General features: G+C 37.2%; 1 pseudogene; it reads left to right on the top strand.

The window, feature by feature from the left end:
* Nucleotides 1-650: 650 nt before the first annotated feature.
* On the top strand, nucleotides 651-11,245 carry LOC123824265 (annotated as a pseudogene).
* Nucleotides 11,246-12,329: the final 1,084 nt, after the last annotated feature.

Below are 12,329 nucleotides of genomic sequence, written 5' to 3'. Positions count from 1 at the left end.
CTGGTCCAATTCCCAGTCAGGGCACATGCCTGGGTTGCAGTCCAGGTTCCCAGTAGGCGGTATGTACAAGGCAACCACAGATTGATATTTCTCTCCCTCTCTTATCCTCTGTCTCAAAATAAGTAAATAAATGAAATTTTTTAAAAATTTGCTAAGAGGGTAAATCTTATGTTAAATGTTCTTATACAAAATAATAATGATCATGATAATAAAAAGGTCAGGAGAAAACTTTTGGAAGTGATGATTTTACAGGTATCTACTTATCTCTAAGCCCATCAAGCCGTATACATTAAATATGGACAGCTTTTGGCATCCCAGTCATAAGTCAATAAAATGGTTTTAAAAACTAAAAACTACAGCCCTGGCTGGTGTAGCTCAGTGGATTGAGTGCGGGCTGTGAACCAAAGTGTCACAGGTTCAATTTCCAGTCAGGGTACCTGCCTGGGTTGCAGGCCATGACCCCCAGCAACCGCACATTGATGTTTCTCTCTCTTTCTCTTTCTCCCCCCCTTCCTTCTCTAAAAATGAGTGAATAAAATCTTTAAAAAATTTTTAAAAATTAAAATTAAAAAACCTAAAAACCAAAAAAAAAAAGAAGTGTGATTATAAAAGGAATAAGGCAGATGTAGCTGAAGGAGTAAAGAGGAGAAATGGAAGATTTGGTGTCTGTAAAACAGTTGGGACTGGAACACATTTGCAAGCTGGATGAAAAGGTAAGAAGAGTGGAAATGAGGTTCAATGATACAAGAGAAGAGAAGAAAAAGAATGAACGACTACAGGGGCATTGGATGAGGAAGAAGGGGAGAATTGTGACCTCGTGGCATTTTATAGGAAAAGAGAAAATGTAGCTCCTCTCCTCAAAGTGAGAAGGCCAGAAGTGGGGGCTTGAGAAGAAAAATGAAGTTTTGGAACAGCTGCAGTGGGAAATGGAAGAAGGAGCCAACTACAGATGAGAAAAAGATTAAGGATGAGAGTTGAGGATCCAGCTGAAGTTGGAAAGCACACATTTGCAGTGGAGCTAATGAGCAGAGATATGCAATTTTCCCCAGATGGGTCTTCAACAATCTGGGAACTATAACAGGCGAAGAGGGCCACTGAATGGAGCCAGAACGGGGCAGGGATTGCCCAGCTTCTCACATGGGAGGTGAAGGAGTCAAAGAACTCCTTTGGAAAATGCTTGTACAAGTCTCATGGAAATGGTATCTGGAATAGGAAGGAAGGGAAGGAGGTGACAGGATGTGGTGGCTAGTGGAAGAGACCAAGAGAGAAACAGACTCACAGACGGAGAGCAGGATTACAGCTAAGGTCGGGGAGAGAGAATTTAGGCGGTGGAGGGGTTGAGCAAAAAGAAAAAAGGACTCACGGACACGGAACACAGTGTGGTGACTGTGGAGGGGGAGGCATAGGGGACTAAATGGTAATTGAGAGAAGTACAATCATTTTTTTAAAAGAAAGAGAAAAGAACCATTTGATGGGTCCAACAAAACCATTCCTCAGTGTTTCACAAACAAGTTCAGGTAACTATCTTCTCGTGACCAAACCTCTGAATCCTTTGAGTTAGATAGCTGTTCATATTCCAGCAAGTATGGTGACAATGAGGCTCAAATGGCTGTTTTTTTCACCCTGAGTTACTTCACCGTGGTGGTCTTTATTCCAGTTTCTCCATTGTTTTAAAGGTATTTCTTTCAACTAATCTTAGCCCATTCAGTGTCGGTGAGGGAGGGGCCGAGGCACAATGAAGGGAAGTATATATTTAATAATGTTCTTTTGTGTGTAGCTCTAAGTTTGGCTCTGCCTCAGAGACCCTTTATTGTAGGGAACACAAAGAACATTTGGAAGCTATCAATTTTCTAAAGGACTCAAAGTGCAGCCTACTGTGAACAGAAATCCTGGCTAATCCCCTTTTCAGTCCTCCTCTAGAGGGCAGCTGCCTCCCTCATCAGCTTGGAAGCACATCTCCGAGTCCAGATAGGTGTTCACCACTTGCGGGCTCTGCTTTTACAGCACTAGGAAAGAGGAATGGTGTGTGTGTGTGTGTGTGTCTGTGTGTGTCTGTGTGTGTGTGTGCGCTCACCATAAAATGCAGAGGACTTAAGGCCTACCAATTCCCAACCCATAAAGGCCTCCACCAGCCTTCTGGATCGTGTCACCAGGATTTCCAGAAAAAACAAAACAAAACTTTTATTTCTACCCACAAAGCTGTGGTAGAATCAGACACATTTGCATTAGTAATAATTACCCTTGGCTAGCGAAAAGAGTAAACACCTCATACCCTTGACTCTATTTCTTCATTATTAAATTGTTTACTTAATGTAAATATTTTGGAGGGAAAGGTGTTTTTAATTATTTTAAGATGGCCACATAGTGTACGGTGACACAATCTTTAATCAGTGTGCCTTATATTTATAGGGACAAAAGTTTGTGATCACAGAATCTGTAACATAATATATAAATATAATAAAATATAACATAACAAGAAATATAACATTATTACAGTCCGCCACATTGGTCTCCTGCTCCTCGTATTACAAAACAGAAACTTACTGGGACTATTCAAATGAGTAGTAAATTATCTATGCTACTGCACACAATTTGTCAAATGAAAATCTCCACAGAAACTGCTACCCTACCATTCCCCTCAACACAGTCCTGCTCCGTTTTTATGCTCAAACACATAAAAACTCTCAATGTTTCTTGGCCTATTTGATTCCCACTAAAGTCCTCTTAGTAGTCCTAAATATTGCAGTGTGACCATTATTTATCCAATTATAAAATAAAATCCATTGAGAGAGACTTGAAAAGCCAACTTCAATTGTTCACAGAACAAATGTTCGAGAGCTATATAAAAGAGGTGTTAAAGACACAGGCAGACTAGCATAGTTTTGACAATAACTCTTCTCCATCTTTGGAATATAAAAGCCCATTTTGGTACCAATACATCAGTTTTATTGAGAGAAAAAGCTATCAGGGAAAAACCTGTAAGAGTAATATAGCTGTCATACATAAGCCTTCTGGGCATTTTGAAGAGCCTGTAATTAAAGGAGCAGAAATATGACTGTGAATGTGCATGAAAGTTGCAATATTTGCAGTTTTACAAGTTTAAACAAAACCAAAATACTCTAGTTTTGTGTGAAGTGAAAAAGGTCTTTTGTTTACCTTGGAGCTAAATTATTCTGGCTGAAAAAGCCCTTCAAAGATCTAACTGAATGTCCCTTCAGGAGAGAAATCAAGACTATATATATATACTTTTATTCAAAATGTATGAAGAACTCATACAACTCAATAGCAAAAAAAAATCTGATTTCAAGATTAGCAGAGGATCTGAATAGACATTTTCAAGTGGCCAATAGACATATGAAAAGGTGCTCAACATCACTAATCATCAGAAAAATGCAAATCAAAACCACAATGGGAGATCACTTCATAGCTTTTAGAAAGGCTATTGTCACAAGGAAAAAAAAAGAGTTGGTGAGGATGTGGAGAAAAGGCGACCCTTGTACATGGATGGTGGGAATGTAAACAGGTACAGCCACTATGCAAAACAGTATGGTGTTTCCTCAAAAAATTCAAAACAGAGCTACCGTGCAATCCAACTACTCCACTTCTGGGCATTTATTCAAAGAAACTGAGAATGTTAATTCAAAAACTTATATGAACCCCCGTGTTTACTGCTGCATCATTTAAGATAGCCAAGATACTGAAACAACCTAAGTGTCCATGAGTGGATACATGAATAAAGAAGCTGTGGTATATATATATATACAATGGAATACTCTTCAGCCATAAAAAATCAAATCTTGTTATTTGCAACTATTAATAGACCTCAAGGGCATTATGTTAATTAAAATAAGTCAGACAGAGAAAGGTAAATACCATATGATCCCACTTATATAGAATCTAAAACTCAAACTCATAGATACAGAGAAGAAATTGGTAGGTGCCAGAGGAGAGAGGGGGTGAAAGACTGGCAAAATGGGTGAAGTGGGTCAAAAAGTACAAACTTACTGTTATAACATTAATATGTCATGGGAGGTGACATATAGCATGGTGACTATTGTTAATAGTATGTGCTGTATTGCATATTTGAAAGGTGCTAAGAGAGAACATTGTAAAAGTCCTCATTACAAGAAAAAAATTTGAGTAACGACGCATGGTAATGAATGGTAACTAGACGTTCTGATGATCACTTCTGCAATCTATACAAATATTGAATCATGTAGTATATCTGAAACTAATATATCAAACATATCTCAATTTAAAAACATTTTACATGCGAATCACTTCAGCCCGCTAGCTCGTTATTTGCTAACTTTAAACTTCTATTCATTTTGTAACCTCATTCTCACCGTGTAAAAAAAAAAAAAAGATTGCGCAAACTATGTTCGATGAAGCTTCACTGCAAGACACTTGTTTTCCTTTAGGTTTGAGATGGAGGAAAAACATGTCCTTTTGCAATCCCTTTGGAATATCCTGGCTCTGCTCTGAAGTGAACTCAGCCCACTAAAATGATCCACAGCAACTTTCATTCCACTTTTGACTCTTATATCCTGTTACTTCTTTCAGGTAAATGTTTGTGACTTTGGCATCTCTTTTCATACCAGAACCTTTGGTTTATTGACTTTCATTCTTCAAAGTACAGCACACCCAGAAGAAAAAGTTCTTTCAAAATCTGATATACACTGTTTGACCAGAGAGAGGCCCTTTCTAGGACACAGCCCTTTCAAGAAATCCTTGCCATTAACCAGAATATCCTCTCAGTCAGGGGTGGGTGGGAGGATCTCCTCAGCTGCAAATTTTATAAAACCGAAGGAAGAAAGCTAGCAGTCACTTTCAGATACATATGTGCATGTCACAGTTTTTGTCAGGCTGACTTGGCAGCTCCAAAAATTAAACAATTCTAATATGTTAGGGGGAATTACAAGACTACTATATTTTAAAATGTTTATAAGTTAGTTTTGAAGAAAGAAAGAACAGCTTCATCTAATGGATCAAGGACATTTATTGCAAAAGAAGCCAAGAAGTCTGTTTCTCAAAAATATTTGCAATAGGAAAAAGTACCCAAAAGACAGCCTTTTTTGTATAAAGGCTGGAAACATTTTCTGGGTGATTTAAACTGCTCTCGAGTGAAACATGGCCAATTTATGATTAAAAGCAGAAATAAAAACTAAAATAAAACTGCAAAGTGTCCTTTCTGTAGGGTTTTCTTTTTCAGAAATCTATAATAGGCCCGATTAATGTCTTATCCAGATCCAATGTGCTGGTAAGTCACTAAAATTTCCTTTAAAGAGGCAATTTATTAATAAAGATTCAGGCCCTAACTAAGAGACCACAGTAAACCTGAATACAAAATAACAGCCGGTCGAGATGGGAAGCAGGCCACTTTAATACTTTGAAAGTAAAGAAACCAGCATATCTTAACAAAGGGCAAGTCATTGCTTCAGCCAACTAGGCACTCATATACATGGTAAGATTTGGAGAACCCTAGAAAGACCATACTGCCCCCAGAAGCCTGATTTGTTCATTGAAATTTCTACCATGAGAGTCTCCTTGTCGGTTAAAGATGCTATTACAGTAGTTCTACCCTTGAGAGGTCACACACAAATTCCCGTGAACAGATTAATGTCGCTTCATTATCTATTCCCTAGAATAGTGAAGAACTCTGGAAACGATAGAGAAAAACCAAGGCCATGCACATGAAATCAAATAATGGATAAGAGAAAAGTCTGAGTTTGTTGTTAGGTTCTACTTGGAAGAGAAGCCAGAGTGCTAAGCAAATGAGGAGTGGACAGAGTCTAAAAGAAAGCGTGGAACACCATAAACGCCATGATGCCCTGAGAAGAGCACTGGCCTAGGAGTTGAAACATGTAGTTCTAGTGCCTTTTCTAGAAATTATATCCTATGACCTTGGAGAAATCTTTTTCCCTTCCTAGATTCAAATTACTCCCTCTATCAAAAGAAGATACAGATGATAAGGTAGGTGATTTCTGAAGTCCTATTCAGCACTCTTCTAATAAGAAAAGGTACGGGCAGGGTGCTGCTGAAGACAAACTGGTTACTTCACTGTGATGCCCAGGCCCAGCCCCCAACTAACCTTCTGTGGGGACAGAAGGTTCCTTTTTACTATAAAAACAGTAAGAAGCAGCCCTGGCTGGCGTAGCTCAGTGGATTGAGCACGGGCTGTGAACCAAAGTGTCATAGGTTCGATTCCCAGTCAGGGCACATGCCTGGGTTGCAGGCAACGGCCCCCAGCAACCACACATTGATGTTTCTCTCTCTTTCTCCCTCCCTTCCCTCTCTAAAAATAAATAAATAAAATCTTTTAAAAAGCAGTTAGAAGCAAACTGTATTGCTCTTTAAAGGAACCCATTCCAATGAGTAGCAACATTCCCTATCAAATAAATCATTCTTTTTTTCCCTTGCTCTTTCTACTCTGCCATTGTTTTGGTTACTAAAACTAACTGCCTCCCTGTTAACAAAGCTCATGCCCGTTTTTTCCCACCTGACACAACACATTCATTCCACATTCTTTTTCTCTTCATTTTACTGCATTTGATTTACTGAAGACCCAAGGCTTAGCAAACCAAAATCTCCTTTATTTTCCTAACTGGCCATTCAAATATGTGTAAGAACAAAACCATAAAAATATGGAAGTGATCATAGAGTTAAACACCAAATGGAAAGATAGGAAGCATTCAGAGGCTTCTTGCCAGTACAAGAGTGCTTTCTATAATTAGCTTTCCAAAATATTGCACAATACATGTTGAAATGCCCTAAGCACGCCTGTCACATCCCCTTGGATGCCATGCCTTACTCTAAAAAGATTTTACTGTCAAGAAATTTTTAGCTGCTCCTGACCCCAAATCCTCCTCTAGCTTTTTCTCTCAAGCTTTCTCATTGAACATCAGGCAAGAAGGAAAAGGAAGCTCCCCACCACTGCCACCTTATTTTCAACAATTTCCACAGTTCTTAATCAAAACATCCCAGTTGAACCTACCTTCTTTAGCCTGTACTCTTCCAGTTCTTAGCATAATTTTATTTTGACCAACTGGCTCGGCTTAAATTTGCTTGTGCCTCTTCTCATAGGAATACTAAATAGGGGACTCTGCATTCATTCACAGTCGTTGCTCATTCCTATTGTCAATAGAACCTATAACTTGGTTTCAGCAAAGGTGTTCCTCAGGTCAAACTGCTAACTCCTGTATTCTAATTGACCAATGACATAGGAAAGGCACCTACAGTGCCCTCTTTGTCAGAATGGAGACTTGATATTTTGGGTAAGACATAACTTTTAAAATTGTTCCATTCTTGAAATCTTACTGCCCATTTAACACAGTAGTACCTTTGAGAAGGACAACATGATATAACAAAACTTCTGGGCTGCAGTGAAAGCAGAAATAAGAAGGAAGTTTTTATCATTATACGCCTATCCCCAGAAACAAGAGAAATCCCAAATAACCAAACTAACATTACTCTTAAAGATCTAGAAAAAGAAGAACAAAAGCACCCCCAAGTCAGTGGAAGGAAGGAAATAATAAAAAATGAGAACAGAATTAAATGAAATTTGGAACAAAAAATCTATACAAAAGATTAATACAACAAAGAGCTAATTCTTTGAAAAGATTAATAAAATTGACAACCTCCTGGATAGACTCACTAAGGAGAAAAAAGACCCATATAAACAAAATCAGAAATGAAAGAGAAGTTACCACAGACATCACAGACACACAAAGGACCAAACTAGAATACTATGAAACACTATATGCCACCAAATTCAGTAACCTAGAAGTGGAAATGTTCCTAGAAATACATCATCTTCTTAGACTTAATCACAAAGAACTGGAAAATGTAAATAGACCCATCAGCAGTGAGGAGATTAAAACAAACATCAAAGACTTCCCAAAAAAGAAAAGTCCAGGACCACATAGATTCACTAGTGAATTTTACCAAACATCCAAAGAAGATTTCGAGACTGAAAAACTGAGGAAGAGGCAATACTTCCTAATATTTTATGAGGCCAACATAACCTTGATACCAAAACCTGGCAATGATAACACACCAAAAAAGAAAACTACAGACCAATATCTCTAATGAATACAGATGTTTAAATCCTAAACAAAATACTAGCACATTGAATACAATACATTAAAAAGATAATACATCATGATCAAATGGGGTCCATTCCAGGTGCACAAGGGTGGTTAAACCTATACTAAGCAATCAAAGAACTACATCACATTAACAAACAAAAGGATAGAAACCATATGATACTATCAATAGATGCAGCAAAATGCATTTGATAAGATACAAAACCAATTTATGATCAAAGCACTCAATAAAATAGGGATAGAAGGAAAGTACCTCAACATAGTGAAGGCCACATGTGACAAACCCTCAGCCATTCTCATACACAATGGTGAAAAACTGAAAGTTTTCCTTCTAAAATCAAGAACAAGACAAGGGTGTCCATTTCACCACTCTAATTCAACATAGTTCTTGAAATCCTTGCCAGAGAAATAAAGCAAGAAAAAGAAATAAAAGGCACCCAAAGTGGGAAGGAAGATGTAAAAGTGTCACTTTTTGCAGATGACATGATTCTATACATAGAGAGCCCTAAAGACTCCATCAAAAAAAAACACACAAAAACTATTAGAAGCAATAAACAAATACAGTAAAGTTACAGGATACAAAATCAATGTAGAAAAATCTACCACTTCCCTGTACACTAACAATGAAATCTTGACTCTAATTGCTCATTTTGGTGTGGTTATATCTGCTCAACAAACTAGAAATTTGTTTTGGAAGTGTTATTTGTGTGAAGTACAAAACTTTTACAAATGATTCCTTCTAATAACTGTGGACTCATGAGAAAAGTATTCACCAGGGATTCTGGCTGTTTGATACAGTGACTCTCTTCGTCTGTTCAGGAAGTTCAGGAGTTTCTCAAGGGCATCAGGGAACATCCAAAAATTATACCAGTTATATGTGGGTCATTGTGAAGTTCACAAAGATAAATAAGCATGGTTTGTGCTTTCCTCGTGCTTAAGAAAAATAACATATTTGTCATAAAAATCATAGTCCAAATATGGTAAGTGACATTAAAAGATACAAATTTCTAAAATGATTTAGAGACTATAGATTGCTTTCAGCTGTATAAATCTGTAATAGATAATTTAATAACAAAAAATTAAATATTTGTTGACTAGATGAATAGGCAAATGAATGGTTGCATGTGAGGACATGACAAATACTTGAGCTGAACCTTGAAAAATTTATAAGATTCAGATGGAAAGAGGTTGGATGGTACTTTCCAAAGAAAGGAAAAGCCACAAAGCTTTCTGAAGGGATTGGGACTTTATTAGGGAAATAGAAAAATGCAAAGGTAAATTCATCAGTGCATACGTGTGTTTTCACACCAGCTTCCTATCTGACACATACTCCCAGTCATGTTTAGTAACAGGGACTCTTACATACTGGATTTCTCTTAGAAACACACAGTCCTCAGTTCTGACCTTAAAGCAGGGCAGTCACTAAGGGAAATGCATGTCCTTACCCTCAGCTCCTGATACCTGATATATATCTCCATTACAAGGGTTGGGAATGGTACACCTTGGCCTTAAGAATGTCCCAATTATAATGACAATATGAAAATGGCCAGTCCCTGCTATTGCAGGCTTAACTCACACAATATCCCTAAAATTGGCCGCTCTGGCATTTCTTTTTTCCAAACTTGATATCTTTCTCCACTTATTTCTTTTTACAAAGTCAAATAATGAGTGTTTGTTTATCTTCATAGAAAATTAAAATAGTTTGAGGTTAACAACCCATGCATTTAGATGTGCCACATAAAATCACCCCTGGGCTCATGGAGCTGCAGCAGGAGACTGTTGATTATTATGACCAGTGATGGGATTTTGGTGCCAACATTGAAAACATACAAGGCAATTGGTCTTGCAAATCATGTCTTTACTGAAGACAATTTAAAGAAATTATACAGTTCAAATATTGAAATTGGGCATGTATGATATACTACTGCAGGAAACTGAACTGGAGAATTACCAGACACTTCATGGGAAAATAGTTGTGGCATAGACTAGTGAATTGATACATGTAGCCTCATTAAGAAAAAAAGCTTTGTGTCATGGCATTGATCCTCCTCACTCATTTACTGGTGGATACAGCTCCTCAAGAATGAGATAAAACCAGAGTGAGAAGCAAGGACTACAAACTTAGTGAAGAAGTCATCCATGGCATAGTTATCAGTCACAGAGATGCAAGTTGTGCATTTGTCATTTCATTCCTGTAACTAATGTAAGTACAAAAAGGAGATGAAAACCCTACAAAAACAACACCTATACAAACAGAAAAGCAGGTGATGATTTCAGAATCTTGTAGTTTTTTATCTACTGGTACATTGTGCTCTCATAAAGTCTTGCCTAAAGAAATTATGAAAATGTTCAGACAGCATGACTAAACTCTTGATATTTATTGAAGTCTCAAGGAAACCCAATGGCTCTTTGTATCCTTGAGCATGCTTATTTTGCCAGAGAAAATGGCATGTTTGAAGACCAAGTGGCAAGATATCATTGTGGTCAGCACTTGGCAATTTAAGCACCTGTAAGCAGGATTTGGGGAGCAACATTCCTGAATTTGCTATGCCTTCTCTTCTTGGTTACTCAGGAAACTGGGGACTTCCACACATGCAAGAGCTGTATAAGATCTGAGACCGTGGAAGAACTTTCATCCAGCCAATATGAAATCAAGGGAAGTCGGTGTTCAAAAATAAAATTTCGTAGTATTGTCAGACAACTTTAAAGATGAAATGATTATGCCTATAGAAGATTCATTTGTAAAAATAAATACCATTCCAACCACATTAAACTTTGTCAAAGAATCTCACACAAAAGAAGTACACATTTGAGCAGCTTTATCACCAGTAAGATTTCCATGCTTCATGAGGATAAACATTCACACAAAAGAAGAACTTATGGCCAATAAATTTGAGCATCTTACTGAATATCCAGGAGCAAACAGGGCCACGTAATTGTCAGTAGATACAGGAGCAAACAGTGACAGTATCTGTCAGTAGAAGTACTGATTTCATCTATGTGAAAAGGAATAAAAGTATTTAAAATCAGAAAATGCAAGAGATCATGATTTAGAAAAATAGAAATAATCTGAAATGTTTTGAAAAAATGGTGTTTGTACAGCTTATCACACTGCAGAATACCCTGTAGAATTGGAATAGTAGCCTTATGATGTTTTATTCAATACATAAAGTTGGTTAAAAAGTTACAGCCTTATGAAAGTGTGACTGTTATGCACTTGGTACAATGTCAAAACCATCCCACATGCTTACATTTTACTTTTGTGTAGAGTTTTCCTGAAAATTGTACCTAAGTGATTTGTTTAATTTAATAATTCTAGACAAACATTTTGGCTATCTAGGAATCTAGGTAGTGAAAGTTTGAGACTACCAATTTTGAAATCTCATACATTCGTTTTCAGATCATCAGCAGTAATACAAAGAATAGGTAACATATTTGCCAGTGTATAATGCACACTTTTTTGCCCATATTTTTGAGGGAAAAACAAGGATGCACATTATACATGGGTAGCATTCATTCTGTACCTATATAAATGTTTTAAATTCTTTTATTTATGCTTATGTACTAAAAGTATAACTCTAGAAAGCAATAACAACACCCATATGTAAAATAATACCCTGGAATATGATAACTGGTTTTGTTTCTAAATATAAATAAATAAATAATTGAATTAAAGAACTAAAATGAAAGATTTTTTTCCTGAAAGTTTGGGCCAAAAATATGGATGTGCATTGCACACGGGAGGACAGTATACATGGCAAAATATGGTACTTTTCTGTTTTTGAAGAGAACACCAGGTACTATACCTTCCCAAGAATTCTTATAGAATTTTGTGAAATAATTCTTGAGAGCTGTTGAAATTTAATTATGAAATAATTTCACAATTTCATAATTGAACTTTGCTAATTTCATATAGTACAGCACTATGTGGTATTCTTTTTTATACAAATATTGGCTAACCTTGTATGCCTGGTCAAAGAAGACAGGTAGTAATTGGTTTTTGCCAGGTCCATTAAAATATTTAAAATATTTGCAAGAGCCCTGGCTGGTGTGGCTCAGTGGATGGAGCACCAGCCTGCAAATCAAAGGGCCACCAGTTTGATTCCTAGTCAGGGCACATGCCTGGGTTGCAGGCCAGGTCCTTGGTTGGGGGTATGCCAGAGGCAACTGATTTGAAGTTTCTCTCACACATTGATGTTTCTCTCTCTCTTTCTCCCTCCCTTC

The sequence above is a fragment of the Phyllostomus hastatus genome, unplaced genomic scaffold, assembly GCF_019186645.2.
Source record: "Phyllostomus hastatus isolate PE091 unplaced genomic scaffold, TTU_PhHast_1.1 phas_contig_551, whole genome shotgun sequence".
NCBI lineage: Eukaryota > Metazoa > Chordata > Mammalia > Chiroptera > Phyllostomidae > Phyllostomus > Phyllostomus hastatus.
This window is presented reverse-complemented; position numbering and strand designations above follow the sequence as displayed.